Raw genomic sequence first — 17,075 nt, forward strand, 5'->3', positions numbered from 1 at the left:
TTGCACAATGTGTATACTTTTCTGTAGTAACCTTTTAAAATTTATTGTAGATTTTCAGTTCTAGATGCAGTATATAATTGCAGGAACAGTGTCACAAAACCAAACATTCAAGAAAGGCAGATGCTAAACTGGAAATTTCTCACTGTTGCCCTTTTGCATGCATGTTTTTCACTATGAAAAATATTTAAATTGTGCATATCATGTTTCCATAATAAAGGAGCAATACGCAACACAGTGAGATTCCTGTGCACCTTAGAAAGCACAGCTGTACATCTCTGGCAGAGATTGGGCTGCAAAAAAAGTTCCACAGGTGCAACTTTATTCTAAGAAGCTGTCATAGAAATCACCAGCTTTTAAATACCACTTTTCCAATTCAGAAGCCTGTTTGATGCTACCTGTTTTTGTTTTTTTATTTCATCCCAACTTCCATACATTTCTGAGCTTCCAATGATTGAAGAAGCATTTCCAAGATAGTCTGTTCTGTCATTATTTCTAAAAACAGAAACAGGAGTATAAAACGTTACATTTCACATTTGAACAGAGTACTTACTCATGCTATAGCTAACCCATAGTAATGCATGTGCTGCACTGGTAGTACAGTGATATAAACCCACTTTTTGTTTACCTGACAGCTTCAGTTACACTTGGTTACTCTGTGCATACACAAACAGCTCCAATTGTTCAGTTTGTATCACTGTGAGGTTCTTTTCTGCCTTTTTTTTCTCCTTTTCCCTTTTGCTTCTCTTTCTTCATCTTCTCTCCCTACCTCTAATTACATAGTGCTTTTTTGATAACTTTCTAAGCACATTATAGATATTTTCTTATGGAATTTTCCTTTTTATAGCTGGGAGTCAGCTAATTGATGTTAATTCCATGTAAAACTACCTTAAGAGCAATCCTGTAGTTTTGAATGAGGTAAACTGTGAGTAATCAGTTTATGGAAACTTCTCTTTAAAACCAGTGGAATGGTTTGCCTGCATGTTCTCTAGAACTGCTATAGTTAGTCTATGATAACTACAATTCAGTTAAAGGCCTTATTATCTACAAGTCTTAGACATCAGGAGTTTTTTCTCAAGTTTAAATTTATTGGTATTTGATGGTATAATTTTAAAACTTGCATGAAAAATTAAGATATTAAATTAGACAGTGCGATAGGGATGAAGCACTGGCTATCAGAACTGTTGAGTACTAAGATGACATTGTCCTATTTCTATTATTCATGCATCCAGTTTGTAGTAGGTGGCTGAGATCAGTAATTAATTTTATATCCATTGGTCTGAGTGTATCAGTTCATCATATGGAAGTGGCATGCATGTTTTAAAGGATGGTACCCTCTAGTTTTGACCTCAATGAAATGAAATATTTGGAGACACCATTCTGTATATCTGTAGGCATTTGTTAAATTCTTGAGGGCTGCAAGAGAAGTACTATAGTAGTTTGAAAATGTCACTTCAGTTGGATAAAAAATGAAAAAGGTGTAATATCTCTAAGATTAAAATATGATTGCTATAGCTTTGAAAAAGTCTCACCTGATACTTAATTGCTGTGAAGAATGTTATGTCACAAAATTGTGCTATTTGTTTTTTAAGTTTGAAAGTGGAAAATTATAGTATTGTTTTCAAGTACCTGGAACACAGTGAACACAGCATTTAAGGTGTGCTGTTCTGTCCATTCCCTAATGTTCCTACTGGAGACAAAAAGTGGAACCATATGTGAAGCCTCCTGTGAATATACAATATAGGGTTCAACAGGCAACTAAAATGACATGGTATTGCCAATTCTAGTAGTCTTGTTTGGCAGATGACTATTTAAATTAACCAGTAAAGGTTATGAGCTCTTTATAAAATACAAAGTTCAACAGTGTTACATCTTTAGAACAAGGATAAAGTTACATAATAATCTTATCACTCTTCTTTTTTTCTCTCACAGTAAAAGTGAGCATTCAGAAAACTAATACTGAATTGTCTCAAGTACTTTTACATCAAATATGTAATTGATACTAATGCCAAGCATTTTTACCTAAAGACAATTCATAAAGCCCCCAAATAAATACAATTAGATTAAAATGTTTATGTATAAATAATTAAGTACTGGTGCATTATCAGTTTACGTTTCTTATGTTTGGAGAGGTAGACACAGAAGGCTAGAAACTGGTATGAAAGAAATTTCTTGAACCAAATTTAGGTACTTCAAACACATATGTTAATGTTATGTTTTAAAGGAAGTACAGTTGATTTGTGCTAAAATGACTTCTAAATATTTGTCAGTATGATCCAACCTATCTGAAGACATGACTCCAGATACTAGTTGAACACAGAAAAGAAAATGTAAAAGGATCTGGGAGTGCTGGTTGACAGTGGCTTCACACAAGCCAGCTTTGCCCATCTGGCCATGAAGGCAAATAGCATCTTGGGTCAGCGATACTGTGACTAGCAGGACCAGGTCAGAGACTGTCCCCCTGTGTTCAGCACTGGTGGAGGCCACACCTCAAGTGTTCTGTCCAGTTCTGGGCCCCTCCCTCACTCACTAGAGGACAGGCATTGAGGGGCTGGATTATGTCCAGAGAAAGGCAACAGAACTGGGGAAGGGTCTGAAGCATAAGTCCTGTGAGGAATGGCTGAAAGAGCCAGTGTTGTTTAGCTTGGGGAAAAGGAAGCTCAGGTGACACCTGTCCTGGTTGAAAGGACAGGTGTCTGCCAAGGAAGGCAGGAATCTCCCTTGGAATGGAAAAAGTAACCCCCTTCTGTCCAAATTATTACAACTTTGAAATTGCGGGGTTTTCAGGCAAAGATACAGGAAAAGGCGTGTCAGTTCTTTATTACTATATATGTACGTGTATAATAAGACAAGCGAGTGCCAGCAGCAGCTGCTGACCGCAGCAGAGCCCAGACCCGGTCCCGGCGCTCCTGTGGCCACAGGCACCGCCCGTGGGTGCAGTTCCAGGCACGGCCAGCAGGGGCGCTGCCGGCTCCCGGCGGGCAGGGCGGGTGCGGTGACTCCCCGTGGCTGCAGGGGGCGCTGCGGCGCGCGTCCCTCAGTGCGTAATGGCGGGCAGGCGGGCGGAACGGCGCTTCCTTCACAAACCCCCGTGGCAGTCAGCCCAGCACCCCTCCGGATGGCAAAGTGGACAGCAGCAGGACGCTCGGAACAGCTGGCTGGAACAGCAGAGGCGGCTGGTGGCCCACCCAGGGTGGCCACCAAAGACTCCAAAGTAAAGACTCCAGAGCCATGGCAGGAGCTGTGGGACTCCCGGCGAACATGGGGTGTCCGGTTAAAGTGTAGCAAAAAGCCCAAAGCAGCGGCAGAAAACAGCAGGGCTGGGCAGTGGCAGGCAGGTTGCTGCAGGCAGCTGCCACAAGCCGCCAGGAGAGTCTCTCTCCAGGAAAGGATTGGGTGTCACGGTCCCCTTCCCAGTGAGGCTGCGTGTTGGAGAGGTCCCAGTTCAACAGCTGCTCTTGCACCCATGATAAGGAGATGTAGTGAAAGACAACAGGTCTGCAGTGAATCCTCTGGCCCCAACAGTCCAGCATGAAAACCACACTGCTCAGATCCCAGGAGGGAGAGAGCTGGAGCAAAGCATGGGCCCATCCCCTCAACCCCAGCCAAAATCTCGTGCTATCTCTGCACTTCACAAAAGAAAGCCCTTCAGCCAAGAGGCAGCAGCAAAACCTTCCCTCTCCTCCTCCTTCCAGCCACATCCTTTGTCTCTTAACTATTGTCATTACCATCCCTAGGCAACAAATGGGAGAAAAATTAGTGAGAGAAATTTAAAAAAATCAAAAAATCCTAACCTCCGACACCTCATTGCTCTCCACAGCTACCTGAAAGGAGGTTGTAGTCAGATTTTAGTCAGTCTCTTCTCCCAGGCAACTAGCAACAGGACAAAAGGATATAGGCTCCAACTCTGTCTATGGAGTTTCATGTTGGACATCAGAAAGGTGATAAGGCATTAGAATGGACTTACCAGGAATATGGTGAGTCACCATCCTTGGAGGTGTTCAGAGAACAGCTGGATGTGGCACTTGATGCTATGGTTTATTGGTGTGGTGGTGTGGTCAAGGGTTGATGGAGGTCTTTTCCAGCAATAACAATTCTATTTTTCTCTCCTCCAGGTGGGTTTGACATGGTTAAGTTTTCACTTTGTCTTGCCTGTCTCTGCCTGCCTGTTTTTGTTTCTCTGCTGCCTGTCCACATGTCCTCTCTGCCCACTGCTCACTGCATGCACGCCCTCCTGGCTGTGCACTTGGTGCTGTGTGCACACTGACCATGTGCACCCACTCTCTGGTGCTCTTGCTTTCCCTCTCCCTGCATGCCTGCTCTCGCTGCGCAAGGGATTCTTGAGCTTTCCTTCAGTCAGTCTCTGTGAGCTACTCTGCCTGGGTCTTCCTCTCTCTTCTGCTTCCTGTGCCTCTTTCCCACTCTATCTTGCTCTGAATCAGTCTCTCTGTCCCTCCTGTCTCTTTGCCTCTCCCTTCCACCTGCCCCATCTGTTTGTGCAGGTTTAGGAAGTCCACATGGGATTTTTATGTACTTCTTTGCTGTTCTTATGTGTTTTGAAGTAATTTAAAATTAAAAGTACAGTTAAAAAAAAAGAAGGCTTAAAGTTTTAGTAGTAATATGTTAGTCAAGTAATGACATATCTTCAGTGTTAACATATAATCATTAATTTAGGAAGAAGTAGGTTCTTACCATTTATGCATTTATGTATGATTTAGTCATGCATTATCTAATTGTGCTGTAGGTCCACTTTTTCTAATTAATTGGACAAACAAATGTAGCTTTAGGAGCTTCCTAATTTGTATTTATTTTCACTTGTTTATTAATTTTAGATTTATGCTTGATAGATTAGATGGTGAAAGATATGCATAATTCTGCTGATAATTTTCCTCAAAATAATAAACACTTTTTCATTTCTGTGTTCACTCGTCAATAAAAAAGTTCTTACCAAATTGAGGAAGCAAGTAATTTCAAAGGTAACATTATGATTCTGTCATCAGATCTTATCCTGTGTGTAGGGCTTGTCTTTCAGACATAAATCAGTTCTGGTAAGAGGACGTAATGAGATAAGTTAATCGTAGAGCAGCTGCTTAAGACCAGTATTACTGGTATTTTAAATCTTGTACTTCTGCTTTAAAGTTGTTTTTTTTTTCCTTTTATTAAGTTGGCTTTTAAAACAAAAATTCTCTTAATACTTTGGAAAGAGGAAATGGTATTTAGAGTCTTAAAGATGCATCCTGCTTACTCTTGTAGTGTTTTATTTTTACTTACATTTATTACTTTTATTTTTACACTGTTTCACCACAGTAGGAACTATCAATTGATTATAAAGGCCAGATTGCTCCCTTCTTTGGTATCAGATTGTTGTTTCTTGTCAGGTAAAACTGGATCTTTATTGTTTAGGAAATAAGCAGTTACTATCAACAGCAGCTGGGCTGTCCTCCCACCTCCAAAAGGACTAATTTCTTCGTCTGCTCTCCAAAAGGACTACTTTCATAACTAGTGTCAAAATGTGGTGCTTCTGGACTGATGACAAGCTTGTCTAAAATGTACCATTTAAAGAGAAAAGTGATTATTTATTACTCTACTGCTACTCTACACTTGCATTTTGAATTGAAATACTCATAAATAAGTAAATGTTTCAAAAGTGTTGGAGGGAGGCAACACCTCTTGCAAACCTGACCTTTTGGAAACTTCAATTTATCAAATACAAACTTGGTGTATAAAGTTAAGCAATGATTGACAGCTAAATAAAGTCTGAATAACCAGATTGAAGAGAGGTATAGTGGAGAACTCTAATTTAATATTCTTGAAGGAGTTCAGCTGGTATCTGGAGTCATGTCTCCAGATATGTTGTGTCATGCTGCTAAATATTTAGAAGCCATAATTCTGCAATATGGCTACAATAATTACTTTAAAACATAATATTAATATTTTATATTTAATTTTATATTAGAAAAATAATGTTTAAATTGTTAATAAATGAGACATCTTCTAAATACCAGTGATGTTGGAAATTTGCCCTCTATAATTTGAATTTTACACTGTTTCTCCTTTCTGCCACTTAACTGCTCAATTTCCTTTCCTCTTCACAGCACTTCTGTCAGCAGTTTTTTTTCCCTCTCCCATACAGGCCATCTCTCCTTCCCTTATTTCTTTGCTCCTTATCATTAGCCTCTTTCCCTCAGTTTTTATGCCAACCTTGCACTTCTTTATTTCTTCAGTTGCCTTTCTTCATCCTATGAAATTAGGACAGATTATATGAAGAGCCTTCTCAGAGGGTGTTGTAGTTAAATGGAACACTCTTGCACTCCAACCATGCTAAGTCTTGGCTTTATGGACCATAAATATCAAAGTAGGTGTCTGTAATCACCAATTAATCAAATTAATTACTGAATTAATCAGTTAATTACTGAAAACTCTCTTTGTGCATGTGACACTACTAATTCTTGTCCAGTCTCTTTTGTAAGCACTATCAGTTTTGTAAAAACTTTGCAGCTAAGATCGTTATTTTGATTATCTGAATGCCAAAGTTAGTATATAATCATTTCAGTACCCTTTCTCAGTGGAAAGTTTACTTTTTTGGCTCTATCATGCAATCATGTAACTATCTGTCCACTTAGACATTTTCATTTATTTATATCTGTTGCATGTGGGTAATGTCTTAGGAATTATCTGTGCTAATATGCAAGAAAACTCTTTAAGAATTATGTAAAATATGATCTTAATTAACTAGGTTTTTTTGTTTAGTTTTGCTTCTGCTTGTAATCCTGGGATTTTTTTTTTCACCTGGTTACTAGGTTGTTGCATGTTGTAACAGGATGTATCTTTCCTGTTTGCTACGCACTATCCTTTCATGAGAAAAATTACTCTAGAGTCATGGTGATCTCAATGTTCCTCAGTCTGTAAGAGCAGACTGCTAATAGCTGTAATTGAAAAATAAAACATTATGTAATCACAGACGATATCAAATATAGTTCTCACAACACCTTGATAGGAAGATATTTTTACTTCAAAAATCCTCTTTCAGAACTGTATGGGTTTATCTATGCACAGCATCTTCAGAAAAGTAGTAGTTTTCACAGATTGCAACAGTGTAAATTTGTGACTATTTTTTAGAGAGTGTGTACTGTGTACTATTGCAGACAAGTCCATTAAGAAGCATAGATGTTTAATTGTTGGTAATCATGTGGGTTACAAATTAAATTCATGAAGTGAAATCCATGAATGATTGGAATTGTCTGGAGTCTTACTTTTTTTGTACTGTGTCTTTTATTTTCAAAAATGGAAAAAATGCTGACTAAGTGAGCCTAAGCAAGAGAACTTAATAAGACAATAGACTATATTACACAAATGTTTAAGTAGCAGAAACAGAATCAGACTATTTTCTATTCTTGTATTTAAAAAAAAAAATCTTCTTGCTGACATGCTGAGACTTTTCTTTAGTCTTTTTTTTTTTTTTTCTTAACTGCTTAGTAGTCCATTATTATAAAACTTGTCTCCTTGTTATATTTTTTCTTACCCATTGCTTACAGAGTAAGAAAGAAATATTAAATACTACACTATATTACTACAAGAATTTTGTAATGGAATCATGGGAGACATTTCTGCCCAGATATTGCATTTTGGTGGACCTTGTAGTTAAAGACTTGGAAGAGTAAGGGTTATCTACAACTTGAGTGAGTTTATTATGGCTTAGTGATTTGCTGATTGATTTCATTTGCTGTCAGTTAAGGCTCTGTTAATGTCAAGCTTTCTTTGCATAATGCCTTGAAATAAAGACTGAAGAAGATTTTTCAGATTGATGCTGCTTATATAAACTGACCTTGATTTGCCCTTCTGCATGACAATATAAGTGACAGTAGTTAGACAAAAATATAGGATTGAATATGCAATTTAAGGATTAAGAAAAATACAGTAAACCTTTCAGAATATAAAACTAGGCATAAAAAACAGGCTGTTCTCTTATTTCCACACTTATCATGTATTGAAGAAGTAGACTGGGGTAGCATCCCTTATGCTATACAACTAGGTAAAATTCGCAGAGGATAATTTTGAAAGGATTAAAAGTTAAACTGTTTTGTTTTACCAGATTCTAACAATTGGTCACTAATTAATTTTGGTGGGGGGTTTTGTTGAGAATTTTGGTGGTGTTTTGTTTTTTTTTTTTTGGAAGAAAGTGTTGTATAAATTCTGGCCTAAAAATCCACATACGTTATTACCTGTACATTTTATTTTTGACATTGTCATTTTGCAGGAATTATAGCAAGCTATTTTGAAGCTCTTGTCTTGATTTTTCATTTACTGAATTGATTGCTTTTCTAGTGCCATGTGTTGGTAGTATTCTAGGATCACAAGTTCCAGCATTATTTTGGACTGTGAAAAGCACAAATTCTTTGGATTCATAATATCTTTGCTATAGGTGTCCCAGGACTAATATGCTTTAAGTAGGGCACTCAATACTTGTCCATTGCAGTCTCCAATTTCATGATATGATTTTAGAACTCTCCCTTCATTATGGTCTCTTCTCTCATTTTTGATCTCTCCCAGTTAAATGCAAAAAGATGTTAAGAAATTAGGGGGTGAGGAGAGAATAGAGACAGCTGGAAAGTGCTCTAATAAATGGAAATAATTAGAACTTTGGAATGTGGAACTGTTGTTTAAACCTGAATAATAAGGATATGCAGACTGCATGTTGGCAAGTTTACATACAAAAGATTGGGTCTTCTGTGGCTTTTAAGAAGATAATATCCATGGAATGACAAAAATTTGTTTATCCTCCTGGAATTTTGATAGATCTTAAGATTCCTCTGGATTGCTTCAATGTCAGGATCTTTTTTGGTAAAAGAGCAGTTCTAAACTAAAGATCAGAAGGGAAGAGTAATCCCTTCCAGTTGTGCGGGTGAACTTATGATGCTTGAAGACTGTATTTAAGTTCTGATATCTCTCTGTTAAGTGGCAGATTGTTCTTTTCCACTACCAGCACCAACTGGTGGATCCCCCTTTTCCACTACCAGCACCAACTGGTGGATCCCCCTCTTTCTCTTCATCGTAATTGACAAATTCTAAAGTGAGAGACCAGAGAGCAAAGCCTCCTGCCATTGCCACAGTGTATAGTGCCAGACTTTCCCTGCATCCAGTTTTCCAATCTCAGATATTTTTGGTTTTTGGTTAATATTGTGCAAGCGAAAAATTAAAAGTTTACATTCTCAAGTTTTTACACATGCTTGTAAAGACCACAGGACTGGGTTTTGAACAGACATTCCCCTACATGTCAAAAAGTGATGTTTGCCTGGACCTTGGAAAAGGTCACTGTCCTAGATGCTCAGTTTTTTCTGTCTTATTCCTTATGTGACTTGCTGCAAATTTTACTCCTTTGGGAAATAGACTGTGGGGTTAAATAAACATTTTATGCCTAGAGGGCACATAGAATAGCAGTAAACTGGTTGTCCCTGCTTAAAAACAGATTGGACAGGGAAAAAGACAAAATAAAGAGAGTATAAGAAACAGTGTTAAAATGTATCCAGAAGTGTTCCCAGCCTTCACCATTTTAATTGACAGACCTTCTGAAAATAGTAAAAATCATCTGTAGTTTTTAGAGTTTGTAAGCTATAGAAATGATTTTTCTGTTACCAACATTCATAGACACAATTACTCATAAATTACCTAACTGCAAGTAATGGTCCAACTCTGAAAAATGGATAAAAGAAATAGTAATTAATTAATCAGAAGTAGTTTGAAAATGCCACTTTTTTGGGTATTTTTAAGTTAGGATGGCCTAAGTTATTTAGGCCTTTCAGTTAGGATTCACAGATAAGAAGCAGCTGCTTTTGATGATCTATCAGTAAGGTCATTACCCAAGTCCATGATACAGCAATGCCTGCAGTCATTACCAAATTCAATAGAAAGATTAGAAGGGGTTTTCTCAATCTCATTACAACACCCATGATATGGGATGTTTTACTGCTGACTCTATTAGTGAAGAATACTTTATGCTTTCTAGGCAAACTTATCTCAGCAGTGCCTGTCCGCCTTAGTTTTCTCCTTTAAAGGTTGCTATAAACATCCAGTTTTATAAACATAATTCAGAAAGTCACTTTATCTCTTATACTTCTAAGGAATTGGTTCTAGTTGTTGAATGTTGGCAAGAACCAGGGAAAAGGCCTTCCTTGCCAGGCTCCCAACCTAATAATCTGAATCATATTCTGCAATCTTATCATAAGTTCCCACTTACTGAAAAGGCACTTGGTGCATTTGCTGATGACAAAGCAGAAAGTCATGTCTTCCAAAATATTATCTAGAAGGCTCATCTGGTAGCAACATATTGTTGGTCTGAGTGAGAACAAAAAGAGTTTTGCAATCAGAAAAGTTAGTGTCTTCTTCTCTTATGTTAAGGAAACTTCCCAGTCTTGCCATTCATGAGACTCTCTGGCAGTGACATTCCCAATGCCAGAGATTTTCATTGTTGGGAGTGAAGCCCAGTGGAGTGGGTGTCAGTGGGTGACTCCAATGAGCTGATGGGTGCCCTGCTTGATTCCTCACAGAGCCCATCCTCACATGCAGTCAGATCAGTTTCCTTACAGGTCCCAGGTTTCCCATGGCAGATGTCTCAGATGTCTCACTCCATAAAGCCATTTATTCACAGTGCAGTAACACAGAAACAGCTCAAGCTGGTGCCTCTGAGCAGGACTGCCAGCAAAGGAACCCCAGATCTTCTACATCCTCAGTCTCCCTGCATGAAGTCTTGCTGTTCCTCCTGAGTCTTCAGCTTCTGTCCCCACTCTCTGTGTCCATCCACCTAGATGGTGTCACTAGTCTTCATCTCCTTTGTTATCCAAAAGGTAGGCAATTCCCAGCTCCTGATGTGTCTGTCAGTGTCCACTCACCTGGCTGCTGTCATCCATATTCATACTCCTTGTTATCCTAAATTTGGCAAGTTCTCAGGTTCCCACCCTCAGATTACATCTCAACTGGTAGCTTGCCTGTCCAGCTACCTGGACCAGATGTATCATCCAGCTCTTTCAACCTGCCAAAAAGACAAACACAATCACTTTTTCCCTAGAAGAGTTTACTTCAGCTGTAAATCCATTGTTGTAGAACTAAATATTCAGAGATGAAAGGGATAATTTTATTTGATCTTCCTTAGATTATGGTGGTTAAAAGCAAACTTTGTAAAAAAATATTTTATTTTTATAACACTAACCTTTAAGGATAGCAAACTCTCAAGCTCAGTGATGATGCCACTTCTGTCAGACATTTGCTTTGGAAAGAGGGATGCTAATGTTTGTGCTCTTCATGAAATTTAGTATTAGTTATACTGTGTTCTTTAAATTTCTTCATCATGTTTTGGAGCAAAAGCTGTTGTCACTGAAATTTCTAATTAAACATTTTCATAGCATAAATTAGGTCTTGAAAGCAAGTCTGATTGAAAATCGAACCATTTGCATATTGGTGGGGTTTTTTTAATGTCATTTAAGAATGTATGAAGCAAATTAGTGATTTCATTAACATCTGAGTTTAGGCATAATGAAGGGAGGACACCTGTCCATCCTATATGTGGCATCCTATATTTTAACATTAGATTAAGGGTGTGTCAATGAATTTGAGAAATGCAATTCACCTTTTCTTGATAATTATGTTCTCTAGAGAAATTGATTACTGCTTATTCCTGTACTGCCATCATGAATTTGTGCAATTATTTGGAAGGAAAAAATTTCCGATCCAACCAAACAGGTATACTTCAGAATTTCCGTGCAAAATATGGCTTTATGTAGGATTAAATACTTACATTGAATTAAAATGCAGTGCTACCATGAGCATTCTTAAGAAAAACAGAAGAAATTAAGCAGGTGTTTCACAAAACTTTGCACAGTTTTCTAGCACCTAGGCTCTTTAGACTTGGGCATTCACCTAAAATCTGGTACGAGGATTAGAACTAAGTAGTGAGTATTAATGTGGGAGCCACACATCACAGTTGTCATATTGACTAAATCTGCCAAAAGAGACGTTCATCTCTCCTAGAAAACAGCAACTAGATCATAGACTATGCTCAGCTTTTTGTGTGCAAAACAAAAAGTGGACACATTTCCCCCTTCTATCCATATGTAACATATTTAATTCAGTTTGAAAAGGTTTTCATATACAATTAAAAAGCTGCTTCTTGTGGCCGGAAGGGAATAATCTATACCACTTCATAGCTCTAGCTGAAATATTTAAGAAAATGTCTATACTGAGCTCAGATTTTTTTCTCTTGGAGTTGGTGACAGGCTTTTTCTACAGCAGTTAAAAACTACGTCAGTATTTTTTTCATAAGCATATTTCTTTTTTAAAAACAATTGAAATTTGTCTTAGTTAAGGGAGCACTATTTAAAACCAATGAAAAAATAATAGTCTAATTTTCAGTAAACTACTAGGTTGGCAAGTAGTTGAATTAGTTACTTACGTTTCACAGTTTGTGGACAGCATTTCAAAGAGCAGAAGAGTTTTTCAGATCTCATGTTTACCTCACATTTCACAGGATAATGAAGTTGGAAGAGACCTTTAAGATCATCAAGTCCTAACACCTAACTAGATGCCCTAACACCTCAACTAGACTATAGGACCAAGTGACATGTCCAGTCTTTTTTTAAACACATCCAGAGATGGTGATTCTACCACATCTCTGGGAAGACAATTCCAGTACTATATTATTCCTAATATCCAACCTATACCTTCCCGCATGTAGCCTGAGACTGTGTCCTCTTGTTCTGTCAGTTAGTGCCCGATGGAAGAGACCAACCCCCACCTGTCTGCAGTTTCCCTTCAGGAAGTTGTAGAGAGCAATAAGGTCATCTCTAAGCCTCCTCTTCTCCAGGCTAAACAACCCCAGTTCCTTCAAGTGTTCCCCATAGGGCTTGTCTTCCAAGCCCCTCACCAGCCTTATTGCCCTCCTCTGGACGTGCTCAAGGATTTTAACGTCCTTCCTAAACTGAGGGCCCAGAACTGGACACAGCACTCAAGGTGAGGCCTCACCAGTGCCGAGTTCAGGGGAAGAATGACTTCCCTGCTCCTGCTGGTCACACAATTCCTAATGCAGGCCAGGATGCCCTTGGCCTTCTTGGCCACCAAGGCACATTGCTGGCTCATATTCAACCAGCTGTCGACCAGCACCCCCAGGTCCCTTTCTGCCTGAACACTGTCCAGCCACACTGTCCCCAGCTTGTAATGTTGTAGGGGATTTTTGTGGCCAACATGTAGAACTTTGCACTTAGACTGATTAAACTTCATGCTGTTGGACTCTGCCCATCCATCCAACTGATCTAAGTCTCTCTGCAGAGCCCTCCTTCCTTCCAATAGATCAACACAAGCTCCCAGCTCAGTGTTGTCTGCAAATTTACTAATGAAGGACTCGATGCACTCATCCATGTCGTCTATAAAAATATTAAATAGAGCTGGTTCCAGCACAGAGCCCTGAGGGACACCACTGGTGGCTGGCCCCAGCTGGATGCAGCACCGCTCACCAGCACTCTCTGGGCCCGGCCATCCAGCCAGTTCTGAACCCAGCACTGAGTGCTCCTGTCCCAGCCGTGGGCTGCAGCTTTTCCAGGAGTTTGCTGTGGGAGACAGTGTCAAAGGCCTTGCTAATATCTAAATAGACAACATCCACAGCCTTTCCTGCATCCACCAGTCGGGTCTCCTGGTCATAGAAGAAGACCGGGTTGGTCAGACATGACCTACCCTTCGTAAACCCCTGCTGACTGGGTCTGATACCGTGGCCATCCTGTATGTACTGTGTGATAGCACTCAGTATGAACTGTTCCATTATCTTACCTGGTACTGAGGTCAGGCTAACTGGCCTGTAATTACCAGGATCCTCCTTCATACCTTTTTTATAAATGGGTGTCACATTGGGCAGTTTCCAGTCCTCTGGAACCTCACCAGTGGGCCATGACTCTTGATAAATGATGGAGAGAGTCTTTGCAAGCTCATCTGCCAGCTCCCTCATCACCCTAGGGTGGACCCCATCTGGTTCCATTGATTTATAAATATCCAAGTGTCCCAGCAGTTGTCTGATTGCCTCTTCTCAGATAACAAGAGAACCATTCTGCTCCCTGGCACCACCTACCAACCCCTGAGGTTGGTTGTCTTGAGGACAAGCTGTCTTACTACTAAAGACTGAGGCAAAGACGGCATTAAGTATTTCTGCCTTTTCCTCATCTTTCGTTACTAGGTTGCCTTCCTTCTCCAATAAGGAACAGAGGTCAGTTATACCCTTCCTTTTACCATTAATATATTTGTAAAAACTTATTTTATTATTTTTAACAGTAGTTGCCAAGTTAAGTTCAAACTGAGCTTTGGCCTCCCTAATTTTTTTTCTACATGCCCTAGCAGCTCCCTTAAATACTTCCTGAGAAATCTGCCCCTCCTTAAAAAGATTTTTTTTATTTCTATTTTCTATTTTTTTATTTCTTTTATTTTTATTTTTGAAGTTCCTTCAAAACCTTGTTGCTCATCCAGACTGGCTGTTTGCCTCATTGACTCATCTTTCGGCACACAGGGACAGTCTGTTCTTGCGCCCTCAAGATCTCTGCTTTGAAGCACACCCATCTCTCCTGGACTCCTTTATTTTCAAGGGCTGTTTCCCAAGGGACTCTCTGAATAAGTCTCTTAAATAGGCCAAAGTCTGCCCTCTGGAAGTCCAACGTAGAGATCTTATTTATATTCCTCCTTGTTTCACCAGTTATTGAGAATTCTATAATTTCATTATCACTGTGCCCCAAGCCTCCAACCTCCACATCACCCACCAGTCCATCTCTATTTGTGAACAACAGGTCCAACATAGTCCCTCCCCTGGTGGGCTGGCCCACCAGTTGTGACAAAAAGCTATCCTCCACACACTCTAAAAACTTTCTAGACAGCTGTTTTTCTGCTGTATTAAGTTCCCAGCTGATGTCTGGTAGGTTGAAGTCACCTACAAGAATGTGGGCTGATGATTCTGAAACATTGTTCAGTTGCTTATAGAATAAGTTGTCCACCTCTTCATCGTGGCTGGGTGGACGATAGCAGACTCCCACTAGGATTTCAGCCTTGTTGGCCTTCCTCTTAATTCCTATCCATAGGGACTCAACTTTGTCGTCATTAGTTTCAATACCTATGACATCCAAAACCCCCCTAATATAAAGGGCTACCCCTCCACCTCTTCTGCCTTTTCTGTCTCTTCTGGAGAGCTTGTAGCCATCCAGTGCAGTGCTCCAACTATGTGAGTCTTGCCACCACATTTCTGTGATGGCGACTACATCATAGCTCTGCTGCTGCACCATGGCCTCCAGCTCTTCCTGTTACCCATGCTGCGTGCACTGGTATACATGCACCTCAGCTGGGCCGCTGATTTCTCCCCTAACACAGTCTTACCATCCTTGGGCCTACTTCCAGACAGCCCAGATGCATCCCCTTCCCCCTTCAGACCTAGTTTAAAGACCTCTCAACAAGGTCTGCCAGTTCATGAGCTAAAAACCTTCTGCCCTTAACAGAGAGACATATCCCATCTGATTCCAGTAGAGCAGGTGCTGTAAAGGTTGCCCCATGATCAAAGAATCCGAAATTTTGCCTGTGACACCAAACCTTGAGCCACTTGTTAATGATGTGAGTTCTCCTATTTCTTTCATTATTTTTTTTCTGCCACTAAAGGGACTGAGAAGAACAGGTACCTGTGCACCTGTCCTATCAAATACTTGACCTAGTGCCCTAAACTCCCTTTTAATCGCCTTGACACTCCTCTTTTCAGTCTCATCACTGCCAGCCTGGAGTATCAGCAGTGGGTAATAATAAGAGGGCTGAATCAGCCCAGGAAGTCTCTCAGTGATATCTCATACCTGGGCCCCAGGGAGGCAGCAGACTTCCCTGTGGGATGGGTCCGGTTGACATACGGGGCCCTCCATCCCCCTCAGAAGGGAATCATCCACTACAATTACCCTTCTTTTCTTATTTATGTTTTCTTACTGATGTTAGAGGTGGTAATCCATTTTTCAGATGAGTCATAACTGGGAGGCTCACTTCTTCTAAATCATCTGGCTGGCTCTCTAGATCCAGGGCCTCATACCTGTTCTGAAGTGGCACCTGGCTAGGGGATGTGGGGCAGGAGGGATTTTTGTTATTACCTCCCCGAGCAGGGACGCATTTCCACCCTTCATCTACTAGGTGCCCCTCTATTGCCTGGCAGTGAGAGGCATATGAGTCCTCTGACTCTTGGTGGGCCTCCCTTAAAGATGTAAGGGCTGCACTCCATCAGTCTATTTCCCTTTCACTATCCCTGATATTCCTTAATCTTTCAACTTCCTCCCTAAGCTCAGCCACCCGAGAAAGGAGGTCGTTCACCTTTTTACACCACAGGCCTCCTCCACAGCACCCCCTGAAACCATGGATAAGCTCAAACACTCCATGCAGGAGTGGGTCTGCATAGACACATCCTTTTTGAGGGGCTCCACTTGGCATGCACTTGTACCAACCACAGATTTCGACCGTGTTAAAACCATTGCTAGGAGAAAGCCCAAAATCAGGTAACCAATAAAAACACCTCACCTAACTAGCAAGAACCTTCAACCCTGCCTGCGCGAGCTGCTGCACAAAATGCTGTGACCCCATTTGCCTGCGACCCCGTTTTCCTGCTCCTGTTTGCCGTGCTCCAGGTCGCCACACTCCCCAGAGGCCTCTTATAATGAGTCACTTAGGAACAAGGAAGCTCCACCTCCTGCTCCTGAATGAATTGTATTCCATATAAAGTTGTTTTAGATTTTTCTACTTTGTAATCCGATAGCTTGACGTCTGCTTCTCTCCCCTCCTTGAAATATTCTCCTACACATTCACCTATAGTAAATTAATAGATTTTAGGCAATTAAGACTTAGTGTTTAGATAACATTTATTTATAAAAATTGTTTTGTTTATATAAGATATCCATATGTAAGATATAAGGAATAATATGTCACTTTAAGGAATGAGAAAATGAGAAAGACTATGCTTTTAAAAATTTATTTTAGTAACATATATTCGATTGTGGAAAACAGAATTCTGTACTTCAACATTTGTGTGTTCTTTTCTGGTT

General features: G+C 40.0%; 1 protein-coding gene across 12 annotated transcripts in view; it reads left to right on the forward strand.

Annotated features, from left to right (window-relative positions):
- The window catches only part of CCDC171 (coiled-coil domain containing 171), a 163,502-nt gene that overhangs the window by 116,713 nt on the left and 29,714 nt on the right, over positions 1 to 17,075 (forward strand). The window lies entirely within an intron of this gene.

Source organism: Taeniopygia guttata, chromosome Z (assembly GCF_048771995.1).
Source record: "Taeniopygia guttata chromosome Z, bTaeGut7.mat, whole genome shotgun sequence".
Classification (NCBI taxonomy): domain Eukaryota; kingdom Metazoa; phylum Chordata; class Aves; order Passeriformes; family Estrildidae; genus Taeniopygia; species Taeniopygia guttata.